Source organism: Gavialis gangeticus, unplaced genomic scaffold, assembly GCF_001723915.1.
Source record: "Gavialis gangeticus isolate Ggan-Ray unplaced genomic scaffold, GavGan_comp1, whole genome shotgun sequence".
Classification (NCBI taxonomy): Eukaryota; Metazoa; Chordata; order Crocodylia; family Gavialidae; genus Gavialis; species Gavialis gangeticus.
The window spans coordinates 77,757,369-77,774,594 of NW_017729022.1; positions in this window are offsets into that span (position 1 = coordinate 77,757,369).

A 17,226-nucleotide genomic window follows, 5' to 3' on the forward strand; every position below is an offset into this window, starting at 1 on the left:
CTTATAGGTCAAAACCAGCACCTTAAATTGCATCCCTAAAACTATAGTGAGACAGTGCAGGTTCTGCAGCACTGCAGTTATGCATTCCTGGAGACCCACCCCACCATCAGGAGGTGGGTCATCATATGCTGTACTACCTGCTTCTGGACAGTTTTCAACCCTACCAGAGCACATTACAGCAGGGTAGCCTTGAGGTTATGAAGGCATGGATGATGGTAGTACCAGTGATCATAGTGGTAGCTGGAAGCTGAGAGCGCAGTGCTTTCAATCTTTACTTTTAACAGTTTTATGAAATAATATGAAATAAAAAAGATGATAAAGAGGAAGCACTTAAAACATAAACATTTTCCAAATCCTCCTGGTTGAAGGCTTGGTAGTGAGGCAGGCAAAAGAGGGACAAAAATAGGCAAACATACTCTTCCCAAACTATGTCTGATGGGAAGACACAATAGTGTGACATAAAACAGAAACTAGTGAATTCAACCACATACACGGGGCAGATACATGAAAACTAAGTGAATGAGCAACAGGAGCAAATATTTTAAAGAAATCCATAACTTCAGGTTTGCTTGCCCAGATCATTTTTGAATAATTACCCATAGCAAATAAATTAATTATAAAGAAATTATTCTGTTCATAGGCAATTCTCTAACAGAAAAAGTGGCTGTATTCAATGCATAAATTATTTGTTACACATTATCTCCCGAGCTTTATTGCAGGGTCAAATGCAAGCTGAACTAAGGTCTGGTGAGCAGGATATTTTAACTGAGTGTTTTTCACAGCTTTCAGGAGCAGCATACTCAGCTATTCCTGAGGCTGCCAGCCATGACAGTTGATATATTCCAGTCCTGTAAGTTGCTTGTACGTTTGAGGCAACGTTACCTTTTCAGGTCAAGTCTTTTAACACTAACCCATACTTTTAATTACCTTTTTACTGACTGAAAATTTAAGCAAGATTTCTTCCATTTCCATTAAACTCTTCAGTGGGAAAGCAATATATGAAAAAAATATTGAAGACAAAAAAAAATCCTCTTTCCTCCATTGTTTTATTTCCCCTCTTTTCCATTGATAAATCAGGGATAAAAAAGGGGAAAATGAGATGGAGAAGAGAAATAAGAAAAAAAATGGAAAAAAAGAAGAAGTTGGAATCCACTGTAAATAAAAAAAATGTTTGAAACTGAAAAACAGAAAAAAATTCAATTTTTAATCATTTTCTATTGTTTTTCAGCAAAAAAATGAGCTATCTGTCAATTTGTTCTACTTGTAGTTCATTGTGATTTAAGATCCTAAATTTCAGTGACATTCTTCAAAAGTTCAGTGATGTACATAATGTAAGAGGCTGAATAGAAAAGAACTTAAAAATCTGAGATGACTTCATGAAATGCAATCAGTAACTATTTCTTGTTACTCTTTAAACAATACCTTACATTTTAGGTTCTTTCCCATCAGACAATGAATGCTATATACGTCTCTGCTAGAAGGCTGATCCAAGTATCTATAAATATGAACCAGGTGGACAAGTTCAAGATGGGCACATTTACATGTAAACTTTAATGTGCAGTAGACTATTTTACTAAGCATTAAAGCTTCACGTAAAAAAAATGATGTTATGCTAATGCACAGTAAAATAGTCTACTGCACATTAAACATCACTAAAAAAGCATGCAAAAGTGCTACTGCACATCAGCGCAGCCTAATGAACATTAATTTTGTATCTCACACTGGAGGGCAGGGAGGCTGCTCCATACTGCTGTAATTCTGGTGCATTGGAGCAAACTAAATTATTTGAGTCTGCTGGAGTGTGGCAATTACCGTACTCCAGCAGCCTCCCGTATCTTGTGTGCTTCAGCATCTCTGTGCTTCAAATGGCACTGGGGGCACTTAATCTAAATCTCATTCAGTGAGCTTTAGATAAAGTGCCCCGCCACCAATGTGAAGTGTGGGGATGCTGATACACGAGACACTCCGGGTGCTCAGAGCCACTCTCATTAATGCACAACAGCCCCACTCCCAGAGCATGTGTATAAATGCCTGGAGGTACTAAATTTAATGAGCATTAGAAAAATCACATTAATGCATGTGTAGACACATCCAATATAAGTCCAGCATAAGGGCAGTCAAGATATCTTTCTGTTTGCTTTATGATCTAACATGTAGTTTACTACCTAAATTCTCAGCAGCTGGCCCCTGAGTACTGTGGTCTGCTGTACTTAGGAAAGTCATTCATGATGTCTTCAGATTTCACCTTGGATTGATTTCATTCCTCTACCAAAGAACATGAATTTAGACAGCGATACACAGCTAACAACACTTTATATGATAGAAGGGCCAATAACCTGGTATATTTCTAAGAATAGCTCATGGGGACCGCTGAATATACCCCAAAGTAAAGAGAAATATTTAAATTTTTGATTGACACTATGAATGGTATTTAAAACACATTAAAAAGGAATTTATTAAGAAAGATTACTAGCTAGAATGTTAGCTGACTCAGAAAATATTAAACAAATACTGCAGTATATTTCCAGGTACTAAATTTTGAATTCAAATTTGCATTAGCAATCTGATTTTCAGTTATGCTGGTAAAGTCAGACAATAGAAATATGCCTTGAATTGTAGATTCCAGATACACTCAAAGCATTGCTTGAAAATAATTTACCAAAGAAAATATTTTCTGTTATTATTATTATTAGTAGTAGTATTACCTGTAATAGTAACAATAATATTAATAGTAATAATATTGTCATTATCATCATAATCATAACCTTTATTATTATTATTAGTAGTAGTAGTAGTAGTAGTAGTATTACCACTGTTGCTGCTGCTGTTGTTGTTATTAGTATTATTATTACACTTTTCTAAATAGCAGACTGCAAGGTCTGAAAATTAGATCTGTGCCCCCTTGCATAGGAGCCTTGTACAGACACATAATAAGTGACTGCTCCTGTCCTGAAAAAATTAGAGGTTACAAGGCTCACAAAAGTTGGGTAAAAGGAAAAATTGGTATTCCCATCTTATAGTTAGGGAACCTCATGTATAGTAAGATTAAATGTTTTGCCCAAAATATTACAGATCCTGACAGAGCAAGGAACTGAAACCAGACTCCTGTTTTATTGTAATCTGGGCAAATAAAATAAATACAATTAAAAATAAATCATTGTATAAATCATATGTTAGTGATCATTTTCTGTTTTTATTCAAGATGCATAAATTCAGCAAGAAATGCTTCCAACCTGGGGTTGTCTCTTACAGAATCATTATTAGTACTGCTAATCAAAACTAGGCTGCTCAAAACATGATATACCATATGGTGAAAATTGGCCCACACTAGTGGGTAGACAGACTAGATAGTCCTGAATAACTTGTCATCCCCAAACTGTGCAGTGTTAGGCTGACACAAAATGTGACATGCTGACTCAAGGATAACACATTTACATTAATCATTGCAAACCCCAAACTGCAGCTAGCCCAAGCCAGCCCACATAACTATCTCTACTCTATCAGGGTCCAAGAATGAGCAGACAGAGGGAGTGAATCATTCCCAGTCTCAGGAGCTTATGATGCTTCAGGCACATGGCGAGTCTACAGCAAAGCCTGGCTTAAGGGGGCAGAAAGAATGCAGTTCCTTATTTTTCAATGATAGCCATAAAAAGCAAATCTTCAATCCTAAAAATGCAAATAAAGGAGAAAAACAGAGTTAAAAAAAAGGCAGCAGCATCAACTGCTGGCCATAATCCTTTATGGCTCTCTAGGGTGATTAGATCCTATTTACTTCCACTTCTTGCAGTTCTGTTATTGTATTCTGCCACGGGAAAAAAATATGCCTCTTTAATTATCACTGTATGCTGTGTGCCAGCCAGGCCCTCTGTCCTGGATTGAAATCAATGTTAATGGCTTCTGAGACTCCAATATGTTGCGTTTTTTTTAATTGATGTCTTCTCTTCCTCCTGCTGACCCCATCCTCATTTCATTATATTCAAGAACACATTGATGATCTTCTTAGATCTGATCAATTATTTTAGCTCCTTTCTGCAATAACTAAATTTAATAGTGCTTTGCTGGCACAATTTAATTACTGGCACAAACATCTGAAATTTGTGAACAACAGCTGAGCTACAGTGACAGAAAGCAGGTGGCCTTGTGGCTGTTAGGATCCAAGTGGCATGACAAATGAAGACAGTGCAAGCTACCAGGTGGTCTCATTACTACAATTTTGCTGTTTGAACCTCTTCCTTATCCATCAGCAATAATTTTTATATAATCTGACAGGCCAATGGCCATTACAGTATTCCTTTTTTCTTTGCAAATTATTAATTAATCATTACACTACTTATAGTTATTCTAGCTGTGATGTACCTCAGGTAAAAAACTGGAAGGCTGTCCTAGAGAGAGTGATGCACACATATTCAGTGTCAAGGTCATAACCACCTCAGAAACCTCTGCTATTGGGTAAATCCACACATTAACTACAAAGGCAGTTTGATTTTAGATGAAGGGTCCAGGTATTAACTGATCTGTTGCCTCATTTGGCTTTCAGAACCAGGCCCAATGGGCTAGATGAGTTTGACACCATTGGGATAGAAACTGGATATAAGTACTTTTGAGGGTTGTCATGGGATAGGGTCCTTAAGGATGGCCCTGTTTTCCTAAGGCCCCTTGACCATGCCAATTTGGCCTGATGGGCACCCTCAGTTCTCGCCCACCACGTCTTTGATGAAAAATATGAAAATAGGGAAGCTGCCTTTAAGTCCTCTTGGACATGGTTTGATGGACTTATTAAAACCTGTGGGTTCCTGGACCCTTTGTGGGTCTTGTTTTGCAATGGGTGTTTTGGGGGCACCCTAGCCTTATGGGCTATATGCATGGCTCCAACCACCCCTTTACCACACCCCATGTCTCGCAGATGGTACCGGTGCTGCCTTGCCTTGACCTCATTATAATTTGGCCCCTTGTCCTCACTGGGCTCTCCGCAGCCCTGTCTCTGCACCCTCTCTGGTGCCGGGGTCTCTGCGCCCCAAATCCCGTGCCCTCTCTGGCGCCGGGGTCTCTACTCTGTAGTGGGCCCCAATGAGGCCTCCTCCTTCCCCAAATAGCCTCACCCAAACCAACGGTCTTATAAAACTACAAACAAAACATAAGCCTCTGGGCTATAACTTAACATAGGCTACCAAAGATGTTCTCTGCCCCTTTACCATTACCTGCAGCAGAGGTTAATCAGGCCTCTTTCCCTTCTCATTCTAAGAGGGCTCCTTCCCCCTTAGCCATCAGCAGGGAACTGCCTCCCCTAGTTTCAGCCTGGGGTTTAAAGGGGCCCAAGGCCCTGCCCCTTCCTGTCAGCTGACCAGGTACAGGTGCTGACTAATTTCTGCCTTAGCCGGTTGCCATGGCAACCTGCATCTGGGCTCCTGCCTGGCTCTTTGCAGTCTCCCCAGGCAGTTCCTGCTCTCCCAGACAAGGGTCTCTAGGAAATAATGTTGCAAAGCAGAACAGAAAGCACACTTACAGTATGTAGATAAAGCATTTCTATTATTTCACTTTGTGTTTCACAGGAATGATAGTTGTTATCAGGATGACCTCTCTAGGAGACCAAGCCATGGACTAAGGACACCACTATGCCCTATACAAACTGAACAGAAAGGTGTGGCATACTTGAGGGTGACATTTATTGTAGTGTAGCCAGGGCTCCAGATGCTTAGCCATTGTCAGATTCTTTACAGCTGTCACAGCATGGGAGAATTTTCAGGATGGATGGAAGGAAAATAATGAGCTGAAGAAGCTACTCCAAAGTATGAACTATAGTATGGGAGGAAATACATGGATGTCTGTCTGCTTCTACTTCCTTCCTGGTTTGACAGTGAAAGCATCAAACCTAGATTACTTCTGGTTGAGAAAAATAAAAACTTACTATGGCTATCATACAGTGGGAGTAGCAGAAACACCTGATACATCTTTGTTGTTTTCTTCTCTTAAAAGCCAGAGACCACTTTCTAAAAACTTGCCTCCTCAGTCCATTGTAACTCCTCAGTCAAGAGAATTCCACAACAATAAGGGATCCATTGGTTCCACTAAAATGGCCATAAAAGGAGCCCTTGACCATCTCAAAATGAGATTCAGCTGTCTGGATGACACTGGTGACACTAACTCTTAGCACCTAAAAGGTAAACAGTAGGGCTGTGCAAAATTTCAACAGGTGTTTCGTTTTGAAGCTGTTTCAATGCGGTTCAAGTTTGAAACATCAAAATTGAAACAAAACGAAAGGCTTCAAAACATCCTCAGAATGAAACAAGGGCACTCAAAATGTTTCAAAAGTTTCAAAACATTTTGAGTTTTGAAGCTGGGCTTGCTTGCAGCTAAACAGAAACTAAGGAGACAGAGTGGGAAGAGGGGGGAGGGACTGCTCTGATATTGACATGTGTAGCTGGCCAGTGACAGTGATCTTTCCCTGAGGTCACTTCCAATCCCAGGGGAGGATGGAAAAACAGCATAAAAAGACACACACGTCATGAGTTCTGCTTGTCAGCATCTTGTGGTGCAGTTTCCCAGAAACCTCTGCATCTATCTCCTTGAAACTTGACAGAATTTGTGGTCTCAGCAAGGGCTACCATCCCTGCTGTTTTCATTTGAATCAGGAAAGAAATGGCAAAGTTATAGGCATTTTTGTGATTCCCCCATTATAGCCTATACGCAAAATGTTGAAATGCACTGAAACAGTTTTGATGAAATAAAATGGAACAGTGCTTCGAAACAGCAAAACAAACCACTGTCCCTTCAAAATGGCAGAACAGCATGGAGCAGGTATCTCATGTGATTTTTAATATTGCCATTTGTTATTGAATACCTTGCCTGAAAGGGCCTTAATTAATGCTCTGAGCCAGTGAAGAGGAAAGGAGAGATAAGGGTGGCAAGGATCAGCTAGGTCTGGTAAATTTGAGTGAAGTAGTTGTCCTAGAGAACAAGTTGAGCAACCTGCTGGGGCTCATTCACAGCCATTTGGGATGGCAGAGAGGCTAAGGAAAGAGAAAAATTACACAGGGTTAAAATAAGGAGGAATTATTATTCTGTAACGGATCAGCGGTAACTGTTTCATTTATCATCTCTATCACATGGTAAGTGGAAACTAAACAGAGGCAGTCTTCTGAATGAACAACTTTCAAAGTGCGGCTGTTGCTGATTATACTTACTGTGGGATAGAGTGGACATAGGGAACAGTTACAAAAGATCAACTTGAACTGAAACCAGTTTGCTTCATCTAAAGCAAACAGAATTGGTAGGGAAGGTAGAAGTGGACAGCAACTTGGGCAGCAGCGACCATGAAATGATTGAGTTTAAGATCCTGAGGAAAAGGAAAGAAGGAAGAAGTGCAGCCTTGTAAGGATCCTGGGCTTTAGAAAGGCAGACCTTGAATCCCTCAGGGAACTGATGGACAGGATCCACTGGGAGGCCAATCTAAAGAGTAAAGGAGTCCAGAAGAGTGGTTGGTCATATTTAAAAAAACTTTACTGAGGGTGGGGGAACAAACCATCCCAATGTGCACAAAGGCCAGCAAGTGTGACAGAAGACCATCTTGGCTTAGCAGGGAACTCTTCAGTAAGCTAAAACACAAAAACAAATTTACAAGAAGTGGAAACTTGGACAAACAACTATGGAGGAGTATAAGAATATTGCATGGGCATGCAGGGATGAAATTAGGAAGGCCAAAGTGCAATTGGAGTTGCAGCTGGTAAAGGATGTGAAGAGCAACAAGAAGGGTTTCTACAAGTATGTCAGCAACAAGAGGAAGATCAGGCAAAGTGTGGGTTCCTTTCTGAATGACGAAGGCAACCTAGTGACTGATGATGTGTAAATGGCTAAAGTACTCAAGGCCTTTTTCATTGTAGTCTTCACAGGCAAGGTCAACTCCCAGAGTACTGCACCTGGCAGCACAGTTTGAGGAAGAGGTGAGTAGCCAACAGCAGCGAAAGAACAGGTTAGGGACCATTTAGAAAAGCCGGACATGTGCAAGATCATGGGGCTGGATGCAATGCACCCGAGGGTGCTGAAGGAGTTGGCTGATGTGATTGCAGAGCCATTGACCATTATCTTTGAAAACTCATGGTGATCTGTCCCTACTCTGATTGTTAACAGTTTTGAAGGTGTGTATAAAACTGACCATCCTGTAAGTTAATAATATTCACACTTAATTAATCTGCTTTTTTATTTTAGAGTATGGGGCATACAGCCAAGGCAAAATTAGTCTGCCTGAGTGCATGAACATGTGTTCAAAGACAGATACAGGGAGGGGAGAAATGGGATGATGACTGTACCTGCAGACTATTATTTTCTCTGTCTCTCTATCTCTCTCTGGCTTCTTTTGTCCTTGGTCAGTGGCTGTGTTCTCAGAAGGGTGCTTATATCATACACCAAGGCTATCCAGCTGGTGGCCCCTGAGTGGTTAACATACAGTCTGCAGGTTATAGTCTGTGGGGCCCTTGCTTCTGCTGAACTAGGGGAGGGTCCAGGGGTCTGCATGCTGCTAGTGCAGCCCACACAGTGAGGAGGATGGTGGGGAGCTGCCCTCTTAGCATGAGGTTTGCATGCTGGTGCTAAACGCCATTGACCTAACAAGCCAAGTTGGGGCCCAGGGCAAACCTTGGGGGAGAGTTTGTGTGCGTCTGTGGGGCAGTGGGAGGCATGCATTTCTAAGACTGGTGGAGATGGGGGTGGAGGACACGGGTTCTGACAGCTGGGGTGGGTGGGCATGGGGCTGAAAGCAGAGGGGTGGGTAGCAATAGCCTTACCCACCAGGAATTCCTAAACAGTTCTGGCTGAGCTGCTGTTGCTGTGACATATGCTCTGTCTGCCCTGGCTGTCACTATTAAAGCAACAACAGCTGGGGACTGCTTTAGAGTTCCCAGTGTCAGGCTGTGGGTTCTGCAGGATTGGGGTGCAATTCTGGAGCCCCTCCTAACTTGGTGCTCAGGGTGAGTGTCCTGGGGTTACAGTGAAACGTAAATTGAATAAGAGCCAACAGTATGGTCTCACTGCAAAAAACCCCAAAATAAGTAAACAAGTAAAAACCAAAGCATAGTGGGTTGTATTAACAGGAGTGTCACTTGCAAATCAAGGGAAGTATTTCTTTTACTCTGTTCAGCACTGGTGAGGACTCACCTGGAATGCTATGAATAGTTTTGAGCCCCACACATTAAGGATGTGGACAGTCTGAAAGAGTTCAGCAGCAAGCACCAAAATGTTTAAGAGCCTTGGAAACATGAGGAATGGCTGAAAGAACTAGGATTAGTTAGTCTGGAGAAGAGAAGACTGAGGGGATTTGATAAGTCTTCAAATACTTGAAAGGTTATTATAAAGAAGATGAAAATAACCTTTTTCTGCAGCTGTAGAAGACAGAGGTAAGAGCAATGGCCTCAGACTGCAGCAATAGAAATTTAGCTTTGAGGTTAGGAGGAACTTTCTGATTATGAGGGTGGCCAAGCATTGGAATAGGATATTTAGAAAAGTTGTGAAATATCCTTTCCTAGAAACTTTCAAGAGCAGGTTGGACAGGCCCTTGGCTGGGTTTACTCAGGGATGATTTTGCTTTGAGCAGAGGACTAGATTAGATGACTTCATGAGGTCCCTGCCAGCCCTACATTGCTATGGTCCTATCTTAATGAGCACAGTTTGTCAGGAGGGAGGAACTGCAGGGAAGTCATGGTTGCTGCATTAAACAGCTATTAACTTCTGACAACAGCTAGAAAGAATATAGTTACCACTCCACCATTCCTTGGGACTTGTCATGGTGGGCGCTGCTTGGCAAATTGCTCTCTTGTTTGCAGCACCCCTGTGGGGTTTAGTCAGCAGCCCACAGAAAAAAAGTAATGTGTGTTTGAATAAGACTTGTATTTCTCTGGGTCCAGTCTAAACAACCAGAACAAATGCTGGCCAAAATGAACCTCATAATATTCCATAATTTTCACCCCTGGAGATGCAGCAAAAGGGGCAGTATAACAGCACTGGTCTCATGAAAAATCTGCCCATTGTGGAATGGGTGCCCTAATCCATTGTGACAGTTGTCTTGTAAAAATCTAAGGATATGGTTCAGAATGCCAGGCTAACTGGAGAGCCCAAATATGCAACCAGACTTAAAGGAGAAATAATTGTTCCTCTTCAGAATTAAAACAATGTCTCCACTTTCCAGAGTAGACTAGAGAGAGTGCATGGGTTCCTTCTACACATACCAGACACCTCCTTTGGACATCACCCATGTATGCCATTTCATCCTATAAGCCCAGTTCTTCATAGACTTGCATTTATGTTGTTTCTACTCTAACATACTCATATTGACAGGGAATGAATTGAGCTCCTGCTCTCGCAATAAAAAATAGAACAGCAAGTGCTTTGCAACAAAGGTTTCACAGCCATTGGAAATCACTGTTCAAGCAATAGATCTGTCAATCCACAGACTGAGCATTAAAGATTACATGCAAATCTCTAGAGGCCAAATTTTTCTCTAATTCAGCTGTAATAATTCAGGTCATTAAAAAGTCAATGGAACTGCGGGACTGTAACCAGAAGCACAATTTGATCGTGGGTTTCTAAAAGAGGGATACTTGGAATCTGCCCTAGCATCAGAACAATGACACATGTGATTAGATTAAAATCCCCTCTACTGTGAGTAGGTTAAGACATTGCATATGTTTTAAGTGGGCCTGGTTGACATTTTTGCTTTTGAGTCTGGAAGATGAATCACTGGTGATGCTAGATGAAAATCTTCAGTGGTTCCAGATTTTCAATTAAGTGTTTAAACAGAGCAATGGATCTATTTATCCACTGCTGGAGATATGAGCAGATGAGTAGATGGATTTTAATTATGCCTACCCGAATATCCACAAGGGAAAGGCAGGAAAACAAACCAAAACAAAACATTCATGAACTGGCAATGCAAATCATATTTCTTCAGTTCTAAGGCCTGAACAACACATGGCATGAACACAACCAATTCCCTGCCCCATGCCGCCATCCACTAGTGGTCTTTTGTTAAAGGGAAGTGGAAGATAGGATTTCTTTTCCCTCATATACTCCAGGTCAGTATGAGCCTTTTCCCCCTACTTTGAACAGGTAAGTATAGCAGTAGGGAAGCACCCCAGTATCACATCTAGTAGTGATGGGAAGCACTCCAATATCACATCTATTAATCATTCCTAAACAGAGTTCTCTGTTGTACTCAACAGATCCCTCAGGGCCAAGAGTGAGCTGTGGAGGTAATACCCATTGATGTCAATGAGTCAAGCTACCCTACTCAGAGCTTCTGTTTCAGGCTCTGCATCAATTTGGGCCCAATTTCTCTGTACATCAGGAGAGCTATGAACAATGTTTTGAGAAGGTTAAACCTAAGCTTCTGATATAATCACTTGACTTCAGGAGCTGACCCCTAGATCTTGGTCCATAGTGCCTATACTTTAATTTTATGTGGAGAAAAACCATATGTAACATGTTGGAAGAGTCTGACATTTTGGTTGTCAAAACGTTCAAGCGTTTTTTCCCACTTCTCCCTACATATACTTATATTGATTCTTCCAATAGAGCAAACATCCTAGGAAGCACAGATAGATAACATATGAGACAGAACCCTTAGGAGGGCTCAGGGTGAAAGGTTGTAAAATAAACCTTTTGTTTGATTTTTCTCTCTTTTTTTTTATAGGGAAGGTTTTATATTTTTAATATGCCCAGTTGGAGACATGAGTGCTGCTCTGGGAGTCTCATTAGTATTCATTTTTCACAGCATACAATAGGCTCTTGCAGCTGCCCTCTCTGCAGTATTTACTAAGGCAGATGTAGGAGTTGTTATAAGAATGCTAATAAAGCAAAAACTGCTATATCCAGCAATCTGAGAAGAAACTTTCAAAGACTATGATGTCTCTTTCAACTTCTGATGTTTTCAAATTATCATCAGTGGACCCTACTGTGGCTATATCTGTGCATTGTGCTTTGTTCAGATCAGCACTGATATATATACATACATACATACATTTCACCCAACTCTTATTTTTATCTAGTACTACTTAGCCTCTGTTTTTGCTTTTATTCAGATACTACTTGGATGATCCTTTATTATCTACAGGGTAGGAGAGATTTGAAGCTATGTTTAAGGCATTTTGCTATGTGGAAAACCTAAAACAAATATATTTGCCATTTGCAGTCACTAAAAATGCATAAATTACGTATTCTGAATTCTGGGGTGAGGACTGTGAGGACAGCTGATTGACAGTTTTTGGATGAAATATCTTTTTGCTGGAAAATATCAGTTTGTTGAGACTGAAACTTTTTGCAGGAAGGTACCAGTTTTGATTAAGCTTTCTCCAAAAAAGCTTCTCAAGTCTAGGAAAGAATTCCTGGTTAAAAAGGGAGAGTGATAGTCACTAATATTCCAGTGGTGATGGCACTCAATTGGTATGTGAAAAAATCAAATTGAAGCCCTTGCCCTGCCTAATTCAGACTACCACTTCAAGTTTCCACACCTCCAGTAAGTAACTTAACCATTACATTGTGAAGTCAGTTGCTTTTGCCTGATGAATACTTATTTGTAAAATATAGTAGAAATAATTGCAAGAACAGAGTGAGAGAGGCCCACCTGATGATAGGAAAGTGATTAGGAATACTTAAGTATAGGTGGTAGCTGTGTTGGTCTGAGGACATAGACAGAAAGGTTTTTTGGGTAAATCTGATATCTTTTATTAGACCAATTCAAATAGCTAGAAAAATTTTCTTTGCAAGCTTTTGGTTTTAAACACCCTTTGTCAGGCTGAGGAAGCATCTGTAGTTGGTGTGTGCTCTTCCTGGATGGAATGAATAGTAAAGAAGGCTGGTATGCATGCAAGGAAGGCAGCCAGTGGAGACGTAAATTGAGGAGTCAATGGATGAGAAACAGGTTGGGGGTGGGAACGAATGTAGCTGGTGAATAGTGGGGAGGTATTTGGGGAGTCAGAAGTCAGGCAGGTTATAATGTGTCATAAATCCAATGTCTATATTTAGTCCATGATTTTTTTGTACAAAGAAGGTTGAGAAAGTGAAGTTCATATGCTCATCTGTGAAAAGTGTTTTGTAAATTCCCTTTGAGGATTAGAGCTGAGAGACTGGCGGGAGAGTGGTTTTCTTGTGAAAAATACGACCCCACAGGTAATGGGGTGTTCTTGTTTTCAATAGATTTCCAGTGTGCATGCATTCTGGTGCGCTGTTGCTGTTTGGTGTCACCAAGACTGCACACCAACTGCAAATACTTCCTCAGCCTGACGAAGGGTATTGAAACCCTGAAGCTTTCTAAGTTTAATTTTTCCTACTATTTGAGTTGATGTAATAAAAGATACCAGAATTACCCAAAGACCTTCGTCTGCCAAGAAATACAGAAAAATCACAGTGGAGTCCCTTCTCTGAATTAGCCAGGGCAGGAACTTGAACCTGCCTTCCTGCATCTCACATGACTGCCCTTATCATTGGACTGCTATGGGATGGTCTCACTCCACATTTTCACCAAAAAATGCTTCAAAGTGTCATGGTTTTGTTCTAGCATAGAACAAAAAGATTTTAAAGATTTTTAATATGTTAATAATATTCCTGGGATGGGGAAACCATCCAGTGGAGCTGCTTGCTCCCAGAAGGGGAAACAGCTTTTGGTTAAAAGACAGGGTCCATTACTTCCAACTTATCAACTGCATCATTAAATAAAGCCTGATTAAAGGCTGTTTCAAGGATTACTAAACTATTTGCTCTAAGTTTATTGGGCAGGATCTGGCTTTATAGTATGTGAGAGCACAGGGCCAGACACAATGGAGCTCTGATTTCTGACTGAGGCCCCTAGGAACTACTATAATAGGCAATAGCATAACTTAGGAGATGCAGCTTGGACAGCAGCCCTGGGGGCTACCTTTGTTGAGGCAGGGAGTGGGGTGGCAACTCAAAGGAAGCCGTGGTTGTTGATCATGCCACCATGACTGGCACTGTAGCCTTGTAGCTGACCTCCAAGCTCAGAACTGGTTTGTTACATCTCTGACTCTAGGCAAAATGAATATATCTGAAGTGAGGGAAAGGGGAAATTTTGGTGAGTATAAGGTTCTGTTAAAATGCCGACTGTAGGGCCAGATATTAGACTTAGCCGCTTCATAAATGGAACTTCTTAACCAAATGGCATGCAAGATCTTTCCTACTGAATTTAATTATCATAACTATTAAAAGTTCTTTAAATTACACACAACAAAGGCACAGGACATACTTAATGACTGCTTCCAGATGAGTGTGGATGTTTGGTTTCCCAGAGACAATTAACAGCAAGACACCTTGTGCTGCTGCTAGTTGTCCCCAGGGAACATCTGTGCCACACACCTTCTTGCACATGGCAGGCTACCTTGGGTGGGGTGGGGGAGGCTGGGACCAGCAACTGTGCTGGTCCCATCAGCTTTACTTGAGGTCCTGGAGCCTGGGAACCTGCAGCCACATCGCTTCTGTAACTTGGAGCCTGGCTGGCAAGCAGTGTGGATCCAGCTGGCCAGGTTCTGGTTCTGGGTGGCACGTGCTGCCTCCACTTTTTTTCTGTGTGGGTTTTTTTTACCCCTGGATCTCCAGTTGTCAACCCCCCTCCCCATCCCCACACACACTGCAAGGTAGCAGTGCGTGAAATGCCTGAATGTGCAGTATGTGGTACCACAGATGGGTCTGTGGCCCCACATACTGCACGGTCGTAGTCATCTGGACATGGACAATGGGGCTAAAAAAAATACTTATATTTTTAACTGCTCAGATCACTGTCGTGTTGTGTCATGGTGTCTAGCTTAGGGAGGCCCTAACTCCTGATGTAGATTTTCAGATGCTTCCACAATACATATTATAAATAACATGCATAAAAATCAGTAGTTTCCCTCTTGCATAGGTTTCCAAGGACTCAAATGAAGCAAGACCTTTGCAGCTCCTACATGAAGGGCCAAACTAACAAAAGGTAGCACACAAGGAATCCACATATACCAGGCATTTCCTACCAAATGCAATCAAATTTGCCTTGGACAGATTTTTATAAGACTCCTTCCAGGAACTACTAGAAAGTTGGAGGGCACTTGTAAGATTTATTCCATAGGGATTTGATTCTGATCTTTATTTGACTTATCCTGATGCAAATATGAAACAATTCCACTAAAGGCAATGAGAATGGACAGTAAAATTACACTTGTAATGTCAAAATTAGGGGGAAGATAAAAAGAAAAAAAGAGAGAGTAGATTGTTTATACCTAGCTGAATGAGCTCATTTCCTGGGGATATTATAATTTTTACTTCTCGAGTTACCAGACAATTTTCCAACATTACAGTTAACAGCCATGCTAAAACTAGATGTTAAACTTTAACTTGACTTACATCTTTTGAAAAACCATTGCTTTTAAAAAGGTACCACAGCATTTAAATCTGAGAAGAATCCAGCCCTCAGATACACTCACTTCCAGTCCAGAATTGTCGGGAGGTTTTAAAATCAAACAATGGAGCTTACTTGGACTTAAACTTCGATGATGAATTTTCTTCAGGAAGAATATATTAAAGGCTGAATACAATGTAATTTAGTGGACTATTCCTAGGGCAGGATCCATTCACTGCTAGACTTCTCTGCTGTCTGGGCCCCAAGGTTGCTCATGACTTCTTGTAACGGTAGTCTATTAAAGGGAGAACAGTCCATACCAAGAGTGGACCAACATAACCCAATGTGAGAGACAGGGAGACCATGAGGGAGACAATTTCTATTCCAACATAAGAAATGCAAGAAAGCTATGACCTCACACTGGCAGAAACCATACCACATATTTAATCAATAAAACGTTTAAAAAAAAAATCCCTTGCCTATTGGAGAAGGGTGAAAAAGACACCATGGGAACTTAGGAACAAACTTCAAACAGAATGTATAGCCCCATCTGGGTTAGATCAGAGCTCCTCCTACCAGATACCTGTAGGATCTGTATCCTATTTATCCTATTTATTCATATAGCTTGCTATGCCAATTAGATCTTATTGAGCTGAACTGAATTGAGTGATGAGTCACTGGTTTTGGGCCAGTTCCTAGGGTGCAGGTGTCCAGTTCAAGAGAAACATGACTATAATATTTTTGGCACCATGTAATATTTTGCTTGTATGGGCATAACCTGTCAACATCAGCCAGCATTGCTCTTAAGGAAATTATTTCGGTCACAGACAGAGTAAGGCAAAAAAGACATTAGTAGTTATGGCCCGATATGTCCAATCTCATTGAAATCAATTGGAGCTTTCTCATTATCATCAGTGCACTCTGTATCTGGCCCCATATGCACAGCTTTTAACCATGTAAACATTTCCCAAAAATCTAATCGTTCATATCCTCAGATAAACACAACTGGCAGACCATCTGAAATCACTCCTGCTGTTGACTCATCATAAAATAATGACTATAGATGGTACCCTTCCTGGCATTTTGCCAGGAGGGTAATGACTGATAAAGAAACTGAACACTCCAAGACGTAGTCTGGACATTCAGATTGGATAAATATAATAGCAAGTGTTGAGGAAGAACTCTTTCTAGCTGCCCCCAAGAAATATATTTGTTCATATAAACAACAAGTCTTGGTGTTCTGTGCTGTGAATTACCACTTCCACCTGCACTAAGTTAATTTTAAGACAGACAAAACAAAAAGAAACCAGTGTTATTTAAGGGAAAAAGTTGAGAAGCTCCTTCTTTGACTTTGTTCATTTAGGAAAGTGAAGTGGCCGAAGGCATGTGCAAACATTCCTAATCTACAATCATGCAGCTTTGGGAATGCAATTTAAGTAAATTGGGGTGCTGGGGAGGACCAGGTGGTATTGGGGATGGCTAGTGGGGCCATGGGGGTGGGGGGAAGGTTGGCATAGCCAGAGGCATTTGGTAGAATTAGGGGGCTCTGTTAGGTCCACAGGAGTGATAGGTTCCACCTGGGGTTGGGGCCGTAGTGGCAGTGAGAACTGCTGGCTCCCACTGGGTATCCAGCATTTTATTTTTATTAAGTGTTTTTTTAGTTGATTTCCTGGGAAATTGCAGTCAATGCCATTTTTTCATGGTGATCACAGAGATTGCTGTTTTTTGGCGTTTCTAAGAAAATCACAAGACTGCGATTTAAGTAGTTCCCTGTTAGTCTTCCAGCATCTTTCTTGAATTCTCCCTCTCACCATATTCCTAAATGCAAAGACACATTTACCCAAAGCTTTCTGGGAAAG